This window comes from Moschus berezovskii, chromosome 1 (genome assembly GCF_049115385.1).
Source record: "Moschus berezovskii isolate FMDL1 chromosome 1, NW_MosBer_1.0, whole genome shotgun sequence".
Lineage (NCBI taxonomy): Eukaryota > Metazoa > Chordata > Mammalia > Artiodactyla > Moschidae > Moschus > Moschus berezovskii.
The window spans coordinates 82,213,763-82,227,659 of NC_142460.1; the positions used below are offsets into that span (position 1 = coordinate 82,213,763).

The 13,897-nt window shown below is 39.4% G+C and overlaps 1 protein-coding gene across 1 annotated transcript in view; it reads right to left on the reverse strand.

Moving 5' to 3' along the window:
- LSAMP (limbic system associated membrane protein) overlaps positions 1-13,897 on the reverse strand; it is a 746,634-nt gene that overhangs the window by 477,696 nt on the left and 255,041 nt on the right. The gene's annotated exons all lie outside the window — the stretch shown is intronic.

The following is a 13,897-nucleotide window of genomic DNA, read 5'->3' on the forward strand; positions in this document are numbered from 1 at the left end:
CTCTAGTTTTATGATTTGTTCATAAATGCATGCATTCTTGCACTCATTACTTCCAAATTAATTAAGTGCCTACTATGTTCTGCACAGATACTTACATAGTCTCTGCTCCAAGGAGTTTATATCTAGTGGGAAGAAGCCCAGTGGATTTCAGTTTTCTAGTCATTTGCTTTAAAATGATACCGTGTACAAAGTACTATGCTAAACATTTTACACAGTATTTGCTTAATTTGCACAAAAATTTTATGAGGATATTTGTATCTCCAATTACAAATGGGACAACTGAGAATTAAAAAGTTTAAATAATTCACCCAGTTAATGGTTGCAATCAAGTAATCCTGGTGCTTTTGTTCCCAACCTCCATACCACACTACTCATATCTGCCCACGTGCCGCTATGCGGGATGAGAGAGGACCATGGGAAACACTAAGGGGTTCCCACCACGGGCCATAACCCAAAGGATAGTAAAATATTTAGTTGATAGGGTTTGGAAGAGGCTTTTATTTCCACAGAGGTTCAGGTGAAAGGACAGCACGATTTTAAAATGGACACAAAGCAGGTCATGTCTTAAAATCAATCAGCACGTGAAGACGCTACCGAACAATCTGACGATGCAAGAAAGAATAGTGGATGTGGAACCTTTGGTCCTGCTGCTCAGGAGTGGGAGGCAAGTGTGGGGAGCTGGAAAGGGGAGGGAGAAGAGTGGGAATCCATCCTTCCATATAGTCACCTTTCAAGAGCAAGAGGGCCATGAGATGGTGGAAAAAGCAGACTTACAGATTAGATTTAAAACTAATGCAGACTAATGATGCAAGCCATCCCAGGAGGAAATAACACGGACCACAGTCAACATATTACCTATAGAATGCAATGGATCTTAAAAGGGCTTATCTGATGAACTTTGTTTTAGAAAGTATAAAAAGAGTGGGTTTCTCCTAGCTATTTGTCACCAGAACATACTCACAGTTTCACTAACTTAAAATGCTTCTTGCCACCACTGCATCTCCCTTATCCCACTGTATTCCCCACCTGCCAACAGTTTTGACACAGATTTGATGAATTTGCTTCCCAATTTTACAGCACTGAGGTCTTCTCTGTACCCAGCAGTGCTGCAAGGAGCTCACTGATAATCTCCCACGACCAGGTGCTTCTCTTTTAAATGGGCTGCCTCTCTCCCCGTTCTGCTTTCCTTTTTAGCACCGTGTAATCAGTCTTCAGCTTTTTAACTTGACTCTGAGTGGGCTCAAATTTTTTATTGGTAACAGCTTATGCTTCTGCCCTTGAGCCCTAGTAGCAAAAGAACTACATACATTTTAATAAAGTATCTTGCCATTCTGTCCTGTCATTTGCATACCTGTCTGTGTGCATGGGTATGCACATATGTGCGTACAAATACATATTGTATGTAATACACACACACACACACACACACACACACACGATTGTTCCAAAAGGAACAAAGAACCAGAGGAGGAGGTGCAATGACAAGAGATGAAAGAAATTGAGGTTGGAAGAGAAGCTAAATATGGGAAAATGTATAATAGAGGATAATTTGTCAGTCACTAAAAAAGAGAGTACTGTGACTTAGGGATATTTTGTGCTACCAAGCATTAGAAGAGGTGGCCAGCTCGAGATGCCAATTTCTTATTCCTATCATTTCTCAGAATTTGTTGTGATATGGAACAGCAATTATGGGTTTGCAGGAATCATAACTTTAGGAGTTTTCAGGATTTCTGTTTCTCAAACCGGAACTGAGGAATGAGATAAGAGATGTGGGGCCCACGTAGTTCCTACCAGAATCAAGCACCAGGGATTGGAAACAATTCTGACATGAGCAGGATGACCAGCCATTCTGTAGTCAAAAGAGTATTCAGTGGGATGCAGAAGCATGGTTCCAGTCCTGACCCTGAGACAAAGAAATGGGAAAACGACAAAAACAATCGAAACATTTTTTTCTAATACTGAAATTACCAGTATATATATACATATACTTCTTCATTTCATTTTAAAGTACTGTCCTATAGAAAAAATTCAAGTATTCCATTTCATAAACAAGAAAATGGAGACCCAGCAAGTTAAGTAACTGGTCTGAGTTAACAAATCTGATAAACTAACAGAGGCAGGCTTCGTACCAAGAACCTCTGGATTTCTGATTGTAGCCATTTTTGCTTTCCCCTCTCACCTCCTAACTAACCAGGGAGGTCACACAGCCATGCCAGCTGTCTTGAGCCTCCAGGGATTTACTGGTAAAATTAGATAACTCATCTAGATCAGTAGTTTCCAAATGTACATACGTATAGGTACATACATGTGTGCCTATGCGCTTTCTGAACACAAAACCTTACACGGAGTTTGCTGGATGTTACAGACACTGGCAGAGCCGTGCTGATTAAAGACTGGTGTCTGTCTATCTCCATCCTCACTGTGACCCTAAAGAGATGCCAAGGGATTTACAAGTTTGCAGAGAACAGCTTGAAAACTTCTGTGTAACATTCTTTGAACAATTGTGTGTGTGTGCGCGTGCGCGCGTGCAGGCGTGTGGGGGGGGCGGTGGTAAACCCAGTGACATGGTCTTTTTCTATTGTTCATCTTCAAAAGACTTTTTGGTCCCAGTTTCAGAGTGTGGGAATTCATTTGAAAGATACTTATTAAGCATCTATTGAGAGCAGAGCCTTAAAAGCCAGTTTCACCTCTGTACTTTTAATTGGCAGCTGCTTCTCTTCTCAGAAGACAGTCTCATAAAGATGAGGCTGTGCAAATCCACTGCTCTGGGTTCTAGCTCCAGCTCCAATGCTAAGCTCCATGATTTCTGGAATGTCACCACTCTCTGAATATGGCTCCTCATTTATAAAATGAGGGTGATCTCTAGGACCTCTTGCAGCTTTAACATTCTATGATATTATGCCAATTTTATGACTTCAAAAAAACAATTAGATACTTTTTTTATTTCCACAGCACTACATCCTATGGGCTGACAGTTGCCTGCCATGGATGAAATTACTTTTTAATAACTACGTATTTGGTGCTCATTTTAAATTTTTAAAGTATTCCCTTCAGGGCATAAACACATTTCTATATCTAGCTATTAAACTGTGAGGGAGGAAAAGGCTTAAACTTGTAATTTTGCATTCTAATTTTGTAGGTTGGACTTTTAGTCTGGGTGTGAAGTCTGGGCAGTAAGAGCTACATTTGAGAGCTGGGCTCCTTGAGCAGAGTACAAAGGGGCTTGGGGACAGGAAGAGGAAGAAAGGCAATGTGCCCCACTTATAGAAATTAGGGGTGGGCTCTGAGGAGGAATTTAACATCCTCCTTACCTCGGCTGCTCTATTTTCTCAAGTTTCACCGTCTCACCCATTTTCTGAACAGATCTCTGTAGTTTTTCCACAAAAAATCCTCTTGTAAAAATATAAGAATTACACAAAGGTTAAAGTATTCTTTAGTATAATAGACACAATGCATGCAAAGTAAAGGAACTATTAACCTAGATTCATTTTAAAGTGATTAACAGGGTAACAAATACTGGAGAGGCTGACAGTAAAAGGTACTCACATAATTTGGTCACATTGTAAAATGTACAAACCTTTGGATAGGAACTGAGATTTCAAACTCAGAACGACATTCCTGATAATACTAGCCAAGAAAGTCTCATCACCAAATATTTATTAAGCACTTGCTTTATACAACAACTATTTAAATTGGTCAAAAAAACCAACAATTGAAATTTATCATGTCAATGTATGGCAAAACCAACCAATATAATATTGTAAAATAATTAGCCTCCAATAAAAAATAAAAAAAAGAAAAAAAAAGAAATTTATCTATAGTAATCAAATATTAGAACCAATGTAAACATCAAAGTACAGGAGATTGATCTAGTATGGCTTATCAATTCAGTCAAATATTATAAAGCCACTGAATCTTAAAATACATAAGCCGCTTAACATTAAAACATGGTGGTGGTTTAGTCACTAAGTCACGTCTGACTCTTGCAACCCTATGGACTGTAGCCCACCAGGCTGCTCTGTCCATAGGATTTCCCAGGCAAGAGTACTGGAGTGGGTTGCCACTTCCTTCTCCAGGGGATCTTCCCAATACAGGGATCAAACCCACTTCTCCTGCATTGCAGGCAGATTCTTTACCAACTGAGCCACCAGGGAAGCAATATGTTTAGGCTATCATGTTAGACAGAAAAGCAAATCAGAAAATGGTTGGTACATTAATAGCTCAAACTATGTAAAATATCATTCATATGGTCAGCAACTTGAAAGAAATATGAAAAAGTGAAATGAGTTTTTATTAAAGTGACAATATTGTGTATGATCCTTTTGAAGATGGTGTGAAATGATGATATTAGAGTATCTTTGTCCAGCAACAAAAAGGGGCTGCATTCCCTAATGACACCTTGTGTGAATGTGATAGCATTTAGCTACAGGAGAGACTTCTTAAGGTTCATGGTGATTCCAGTTCTACAATGTGGCTGCCTGAGGTCTGACCATTTGTGCCGCCAACTACATAGAAGATTATATAACCTTTTGCAAACTTTCACAGCTCTAATTCTTTCTCTAGGGGAATACTGGAAAGTGGCTCCTTTGCAGATTTCATAAATTTTCATTTTCCAACTTTCCCCCTCAGTCTCTTCTAATGAATTTTCTTTTTTAAAAAAATCTTTCTGGAAGTTTCACGCTGTAGTACTACCTGTGGGTATGATTCCCCATGTGAGGATGTCAAATTTAATTAGATTTTGCTCTCTGTTACTTAATGACTCAACTAGGCTCACAAGTCCAAGATCATAACCTCCCTACTAGGCTGCCAAGTTAGCTATTTCAAGGAACAACTATTTGTGGTACCCAACCATAATTATTTTAAACCATGCCCAGAAAAAAATAAAACTAGTAATGCTCGCTTAATTATTTCCTTCTTCTGTGGATACTCAAGCATTTTACAAGATTTCTTCACTTAGTCACATGTATAACACAGGGAATAAACAGGTGAGCAATATTCAAACATACTTCTAAGGACTTCTTTAACAAAAAAAGACTCATCCTCAATTACCTCATTTTCCTATAAGAAATTTTCAGTGCACTGAGCAGATTCCAGTGATATCTGACAAAAGCATAAGGAATCCAGAACTAGATAAAATAAATAATTTCTTTTAAGGCAAACAAAGAGAATATATTTTTCTGGGTCCAAAAATGTTCTTCTCTTCTGAAAATCTTTGGAGCCTGTTCACTTTCTAGCTCTTCATTGATCACTTTTGTCTATAAAGTGCCAATAAACATGTAACCAGTAAACAACATATAACAAAAATGTCGAGATCTGAGGAAAAGCCTTATCAACTCTATGGAAGTCAAAAGGCACACAGGAAAAGGCAGCCTTATATCCTTCATGAGGGTCACACACCATCAGCCCATCTGGATTGAAGCAACACTGATCAGATAATGATACTCTGTGAGAGTGCTGCCAGCCTTAGAGTGAACTTCTGAGCGATTCCCTGTCTTTTTGTTCACTGTTGTCACTCAGCAACTGGGACAGAATATCTTGCCTATAGTAAGTGCTTAGTATCAATCCATACCTGTTAAATAAATGAATCTACACTGCTTTTGATTTACTGATCAGAAACAAATTTTCCCCGCTGTAACTGAAACTGTGCAATAAATGGACTTTGATAGTAATTTGAACAAAGAAAATAAAAGTCGTTCAGCCATGTCCGACTCTTTGCAACCCCATGGACTATACAGTCCATGGAATTCTCCAGGCCAGAACACTGGAGGGGGTAACCGTTCCCTTCTCTAGAGGATCTTCCTGTCCCAGGGATCGAACTGGGGTCTCCTGCATTACAGGAAGATTCTTTACCAGCTGAGCTAGCAGGGAAGCCCAAAATAGGACCTTGTCACCTGAACAGGGACTTGAACCCTAGGCACTCAGATTAAAAATCTGATGCTCTGCAAAATGAGCTATCCAGGCTCCCTAAGCCAGCTGTAAAGAGGATTTTGGGGAAATTTGTGATACAAATGACACCTCTGCAGCTTCTCTTGTATTGCTCTTCACATAAGTAGAACACTTTCATCTTTCTGGCCTCAATTTAACCACTCCTTGGAGTGGTCTTACCAGATCACCCAATCTAAAGACCCATCCCTCCAGGCATAATTTCACTGTAGCATTAATCAGAATATGCATTTATATAGTGCTTTGGGGTAAACAGTTACTTCCTTCTCTTGTCTCCAAGTTGCCTGTCCATTTTCTTCATCACCATAAATTAGCACAGTACCGGATTCATATTAGATGCTTAAATGAGTGCATATAACATATATTCAAAGTCCTTCTTTACCTTGTTTACATTGTCTGAAAAGACATTTTTAAACTCAAGTTTGTCTCTTAGAACAGAATTGTCCCTTCTCTTCACCTTTTCCATTTTCCTTTTCCCTCTTCTCATCACATTAGTCACTCAGGTGTGTCCTACTCTTTGCGATTCAATGGACTGTAGACCACCAGGCTCCTCTGCCCATGGGATTGTCTATGCAAGAGTACTAGTGTGTTGCTGTTTCCTTCTCTGGGGATCTTTCCGAACCAGGGATCGAAACTGGGTCTCCTGCATTGCAGGCAGATCCTTTATCATCTGAGCCACCAGGGAAGGCTTTTCCTCTCCTCTCTCTCCTCTTATTTCTATTATCATTTCACCACCCTCCTTCCTCTTCTAGTCTCTCTTCCCTGCAACCCTATTTATAAATTTTATGAAAGACAGCTCACACATGGAGGATATGTTCTCACTTACTGTCTATTAGGTAATGAACAACAAAAATGAGATTGACTCATATTTTAAAGGGTCATAACTTTCAATCACATAATTTTGCCAAGCATTCCAACAGCTGTGATTTTAAAAGTCATCAAAATTCAGTCATGCTGGTACTGTTTCAAAATAGACTGAAGATAAAGCATTCTACTAATTCATATTAACCATATACAAAGATGTATCTAACTAAACACATGCTATATATTTGTACATAGGGAGCACAAGCTGTTTTTGTTTTGTTTTGTTTGGAAAAACTAGTCTAAGCCAGACGTAAAATGCAAAATATAGATGTGCAAGGTAAGTAAAATTTGTTAGTCATTCAGTTGTGTCCAACTCTTTGTGAGCGCACGTACTGGATGGGGCCTGCCAGGCTTCTCCAACCATGGAATTCTCCAGGCAGGAATACTGGACTGGATTGTCATTCCCTTCCCCAGCAGATCTTCCTGAACCTGGGATCAAACTCAGGTCTCCTGCACAGCAGGCAGGTTCTTTACCATCTAAGTCACCAGGGAAGCCGCAGCGTAAGCCAAGTTCAGTTCAGTCACTCAGTTGTGTCCAATTCTTTGCAATCTGATGGACTGCAACACGTCAGGCTTCTCTGTCCATCAACAACTTCCTGAGCATGCTCAAACTCATGTCCATTGAATCAGTGATGCCATCAAACTGTCTCATTCTCTGTCATCCCCTTCTCCTGCTTTCAATCACACCCAGAATCAGGGTCTCTTCTAATGAGTCAGTTCTTTGCATCAGTTGGCCAAAGTATTGGAGCTTCAGCTTCAACATCAGTCCTCCCAAAGAATATTCAGGATTGATTTCCTTTAGGATTGATCTCCTTGCAGTCTAAGAGACGCTCAAGAGTCTTCTCCAACACTACAGTTCTAAAGCACCAATTCTTTGGTGCTCAGCTTTCTATATAGTCCAAATCTCACATCCATACATGACTACTGGAAAAATCATAGCTTTGACTAGACAGACCTTTGTGGGCAATGTAATGTCTCTGCTTTTTAATATGCTGTCTAGTTTGGTCATAGCTCTTCTTCCAAGGAGCAACGGTCTTTTAATTTCATGATTTCAGTCACCATCTGCAGTGATTTTGGAGCCCAGGAAAATAAAGTCTGTTACTGTTTTCATGTTTCCCCATCTATTTGCCATGATGTGATGGGACCAGATGCCATGATCTTAGTTTTCTGAATGTTGAGTTTTAAGCTAACTTTTTGCCTCTCCTCTTTCACTTTCATCAAGAGGCTCTTTAGTTGCTCTTTGCTTTTTGCCATAAAGTTGGTGTCATCTGCATATTTGAGATTATTGATATTTCTGCTGGCAAACTTGATTCCAGCTTGAGCTTCATCCAGCCCAGGATTTTGCATGATGCACTCTGCACTTAAGTTAAATAAGCAGGGTGACATTATAAAGCCTTGATGTACTCCTTTCCCAATTTGGAATCAGTTCATTGTTCCACGCCCAGTTCTAACTGTTGCTTCTTGACCTGCACACAGATTTCTCAGGAGGCAGGTCAGTGGTCTGGTATTCCCATCTCTTTAAGAATTTTCCACAGTTTCTTGTGATCCACACAATCAAAGGTTTTGGTGTAGTCAATCCAGCAGACGTTTTTCTGGAACTCTCTTGCTTTTTCTATGATCCAAAGGATGTTGGCAATTTGATCTCTGGTTCCTCTGCCTTTTCTAAAACCAGCTTGAACATCTGGAAGTTCACAATTCATGAGCTGTTGAAGCCTCACTTGGAGAATTTTAAGGATTACTTTCCTAGTGTGTGAGATGAGTGCACTTGTGCGGTAGTTTGAACATTCTTTGGCATTGCCTTCCTTTGAGATTGGAATGAAAACCGATCTTTTCCAGTCCAGTGGGCACTTCTGAGTTTTCCAAATTTGCTGGCATATTGAGTGCAGCACTTTCACAGCATCATCTTTTATTTTTCATTTTTATTTTTTTAAGGTTTGAAATAGCTCAGCTGAAATTCCATCACTTCCATAGCTTTGTTCGTAGTGATGCTTCCTAAGGTCCACTTGACTTCACATTCCAGGATGTCTGGCTCTAGGTGAGTGATCACACCACTGTGATTATCTGGGTCATGAAGATCTTTTTTGTACAGTTCATCTGTGTATTCTTGCCACCTCTTCTTAATCTCTTCTGCTTCTGTTAGGTCCATACCATTTCTGTCCTTTATTGTGCCCATCTTTTCATGAAATATTCCCTTGGTTTCTCTAATTTTCTTGAAGAGATCTCTTGTCTTTCCCATTCTATTGTTTTTTTCTTTGCACTGATCACTGACGAAGGCTTTCTTATCTCTCCTTGCTCTTCTTTAGAACTCTGCATTCAGATGGGTATAGATTTCCTTTTCCCCTTTGCCTTTAACTTCTCTTCTTTTCTCAGCTACTTATAAGGCCTCTTCAGACAACTATTTTGCCTTTCTTTTTTTTTTGGTGATGGTCTTGGTCACTGCCTCCTGTACAATATCATGAACTTCCATCCCTAGTTCTTCAGGAACTCCATCTATCAGATCTAATCCCTTGAATCTATTTGTCACTTCTACTGCATAATCGTAAGGGATTTGATTTAGGTCATATCTGAATGGTCTAGTGATTTGCCCTACTTTCTTCAATTTAAGTCTGAATTTTGCAATAAGGAGTTTTTGATCGAAGCCACAGTCAGCTCTTGGTCTTGTTTTTGCTGATTTATAGAGCTTCTCCATCTTCGGCTGCAAAGAATATAATCAATTTGATTTCAGTATTGACCATCTGGTGATGTCCATTTGTAGAGTTGTATCCTGTGTTGTTGGAAGAGGGCGCTTGCTATTCCAGTGCATTCTCTCGACAAAACTATGTTAGCCTTTGCCCTGCTTCATTTTGTACTCCGAGGCCAAACTTGCCTGTTACTCCAGGTATCTCTTGACTTCCTACTTTTGCAATCCAGTTCCCTATAATGAAAAGGACATCTTTTTTTGGTGTTAGTTTTATTAGGTCTTGTAGGTCATCATAGAACTGCTCAACTTCAGCTTCTTTGGATTAGCAGTTGGGGCACAGACTTGCCTTACTGTGATACTGAATGGTTTGCCTTGGAAACAAACTGAGATCATTCTGTCATCTTTGTGACTGCACCTAAGTATTGCATTTTGGAGTCTTTCATTGACTATGAGGGATACCCCATTTCTTCTTCAAAGGGATTCTTGCCCAGAGTAGTAGATATAATGGTCATCTGAATTAAATTTGCCCATACCAATCCATTTTATTTCACTGTTTCCTAAAATGTTGATGTTCACTCTTGCCATCTCCTGTTTGATCATTTCTAGTTTACCTTGATTCATGGACCTAACATTCCAGATTCCTATGCAATATTGTTCTTGACAGCATCAGACACTACTTTCATCACCAGTCACATCCACAACTGGGCGTTATTTTCACTTTGGCTCCATCTCTTCATTCTTTCTGCAGTTATTTCTCCACTCTTCTCCAGTAGCACATTGGGCACCTACCGATCTGGTGAGTTCATCTTTCAGTGTCATATATTTTTGCCTTTTCATAACGTTCAGAGAATTTTCATACTGTTCAGAGAGTTTTTATACTCTTCAGAGAGTTCTGACAAAACGTGCTCCACTGGAGAAGGGAATGGCAAAGCAATTCTTGCCTTGAGAACCCCATGAACAAGGTAAGCCAAGCCTGCCTTCAAAAGGAAGAAAACATTATTCCTGCTGGTTTCTCTAAATTTCATTTGTTTGCTTTTTTAATCCTTTTTATTTTACGTGAGCCATAGTTTTTCCCACACTCATCAAAATCTTCTTGAAGAAGGTGCAAAATATCAGAGAAGACATCCCTTCACAAAGCCTCCTGTGACAATTGTTCAGATGCTAAACCATGTCCTACGCTGTGACCCCATGAACTGCAGCACACCAGGCTTCTATGTCCTTCCCTGTCTCCCAGAGTTTGCTCAAATTCATGTCCACTGAGTTGGTGATGCCATCCAACTATCTCATTCTCTGTTGCCCGCTTCTTCTTCTGCCCTCAGTCTTTCCCAGCATCAGGGTCTTTTCCACTAGGTCAGCTCTTCATATCAGGTGGCCAAAGTATTGGAGCTTCAGCATCAGCATCAGTCCTTTCAATGAATACTCAGCATTGATTTACCTTAGCATTGATTGATTTGATCTCCTGGCTCTCCAAGGGACTCTCAAGTGTCTTCTCCAGCACCATAATTTGAAAGCATCAAATCGTTGGTGCTCAGTCTTCTTTATGGTCCAACTCTCACAGCTGGACATGAATACTGGAAAAACCATAGCTTTGACCATACAGACCTCTGTCAGCAAAGTGATGTCTCTGCTCTTTAATACTCTGTCTAGGTCGGTCACAACTTTTCTTCCAAGGAGCAAGCGTCTTTTAATTTCATGGCTGCAGTCAACGTCTGCAGTGATTTTGGAGCCCTAGAACATAAAATCTGCCACTTTTTTCACTTTTCCCCCATCTATTTGTCAATGAAGTGTTGCAACTGTATGTCAATACAAATTGGAAAAGAAGAAGTAAAATGATCTTCATTTTTAGAATGTTGAGTTTTAAGCTAGCTTTTGCACTCTCCTCTTTCACCCTCATCAAGAGACTCTTTCGTACCTCTTCGCTTTCTGCCATTGGAGTGGTGTTATCCGCATATCTGAGTTTGTTGATATTTTTCCTGACAGTCTTGATTCCAGCCTGTGATCCCATCATTTTGCATGAGGTACTCTGCATATAAGTTAAATAAGTGGGTGACAATATACAGCCTTGATGTACTCCCTTCCGAATTTTGAACCAATCTGTTTTTCCATGTCCGGTTCTAACTGTTCTTCTGGACCTACATACAGCTTTCTCAGGAGACAGGTAAGGTGGTCTGACATTCCCATCTCTTTAAGAATTTTCCACATTTTGTTGTGTTCCACACAGTCAAAGGTTTTAGCATAGTCAATGAAGTAGAAGTAGATGTTTTTCTGGAATTCTTTTGCTTTCTCTATGATCCTGTGATAGAATGTGATTATAAATCAATGTTGTCTTTTGGGGAAATGCATTTCCCCTAAAGTCAGGAACAAGACAAGGGTGCCCACTCTCACCACTACTATTCAACATAGTTCTAGAAGTTTTGGCTACAGCAATTAAAGCAGAAAAAGACATAAAAGGAATACAAATTGGAAAAGAAGAAGTAAAACTTTCACTGTTTGCTGATGACTTGATCCTCTACACAGAAAATCCTAAAGACTCTACCAGAAAACTACTAGAGCTAATCAATGAATATAGTAAAGTTGCAGGATATAAAATCAACACATAGAAATCCCTTGCATTTCTATACACTAATAATGAGAAAATAGAAAGAGAAATTAAGGAAACTATTCCATTCACTGTTGCAACGAAAAGAATTAAATACTTAGGAATATATCTACCTAAGGAAACAAAAGACTTATACATAGAAAACTATAAAACACTAGTGAAAGTAATCAAAGAGGACACTAATAGATGGAGAAATATACCGTGTTCGTGGATTGGAAGAATAAATATTGTAAAAATGAGTATACTACCCAAAGTAATTTATACATTCAATGCAATCCCTATCAAGCTACCAACAATATTTTTCACAGAGCTAGAACAAATAATCTCACAATTTGTATGGAAATACAAAAAACCTCGAATAGCCAAAGCAATCTTGAGGAAGAATGGAACTGGGGGAATTAACCTGCCGGACTTCAGGATCTACTACAAAGCCACAGTCATCAAGACAGTATGGTACTGGCATAAAGACAGAAATATAGATCAATGGAACAAAATAGAAAGCCCAGAGATAAATCCACGCACCTATGGACACCTTATCTTTGACAAAGGAGGCAAGAATATAAAATGGAGAAAAGACAGTCTCTTTAACAAGTGGTGCTGGGAAAACTGGTCAGCCACTTGTATAAGAATGAAACTAGAACACTTCCTAACACCATACACCAAAATAAACTCAAAATGGATTAGAGAGCTAAATGTAAGACCAGATTCTATAAAACTCCTAGAGGAGAATGTAGGCAAAACACTCTCCGACATAAATCACAGCAGGATCCTCCATGACCCACCTCCCAGAATATTGGAAATAAAAGCAAAAATAAACAAATAGGACCTAATTAAAATCAAAAGCTTCTGCAGAGCAAAGGAAACTATAACTAAGGTGAAAAGACAGCCTTCAGAATGGGAGAAAATAATAGCAAATGAAGCAACTGATAAAGGATTAATCTCCAAAATATACAAGCAGCTCCTGCAGCTCAATTCCAGAAAAATAAATGACCCAATCAAAAAATGGGCCAAAGAACTAAACAGACATTTTTCCAAAGAAGACATAAAGATGGCTAACAAACACGTGAAAAAATGCTTAACATCCCTCATAATCAGAGAAATGCAAATCAAAACCACAATGAGATACCATTTCACACCAGTCAGAATGGCTGCTATCCAAAAGTCTACATGCAATAAATGCTGGAGAGGGTGTGGAGAAAAGGGAACCCTCTTACACTGTTGGTGGGAATGCAAACCAGTACAGCCACTATGGAGAATAGTGTGGAGATTCCTCAAAAAACTGGAAATAGAACTGCCATATGATCCAGCAATCGCACTCCTGGGCATACACACCGAGGAAACCAGAATTGAAAGAAACACGTGTACTCCAATGTTCATTGCAGCACTGTTTATAATAGCCAGGACATGGAAGCAGCCTAGGTGTCCATCTGCAGACGAATGGATAAGAAACCTTTGGTACATATACACAATGGAGTATTACTCAGCCATTAAAAAGAATGCATTTGAATCAGTTCTAATGAGGTGGATGAAACTAGAGCCTATTTCAGAGTGAAGTAAGCCAGAAAGAAAAACACCAATACAGTATACTAACGCATATATATGGAATTTAGAAAGATGGAAATTATAACCCTGTATACGAGACAGTAAAGGAGACACAGATGTATAGAACAGTCTTTGGGACTCTGTGGGAGAGGGTGAGGGTGGGATGATTTGGGAGAATGGCATTGAAACATGTATGTTGTCATATGTGAAACGAATCGCCAGTTCAGGGTCGATGCATGTTACAGGATGCTCAGGGCTGGTGTGCGGGG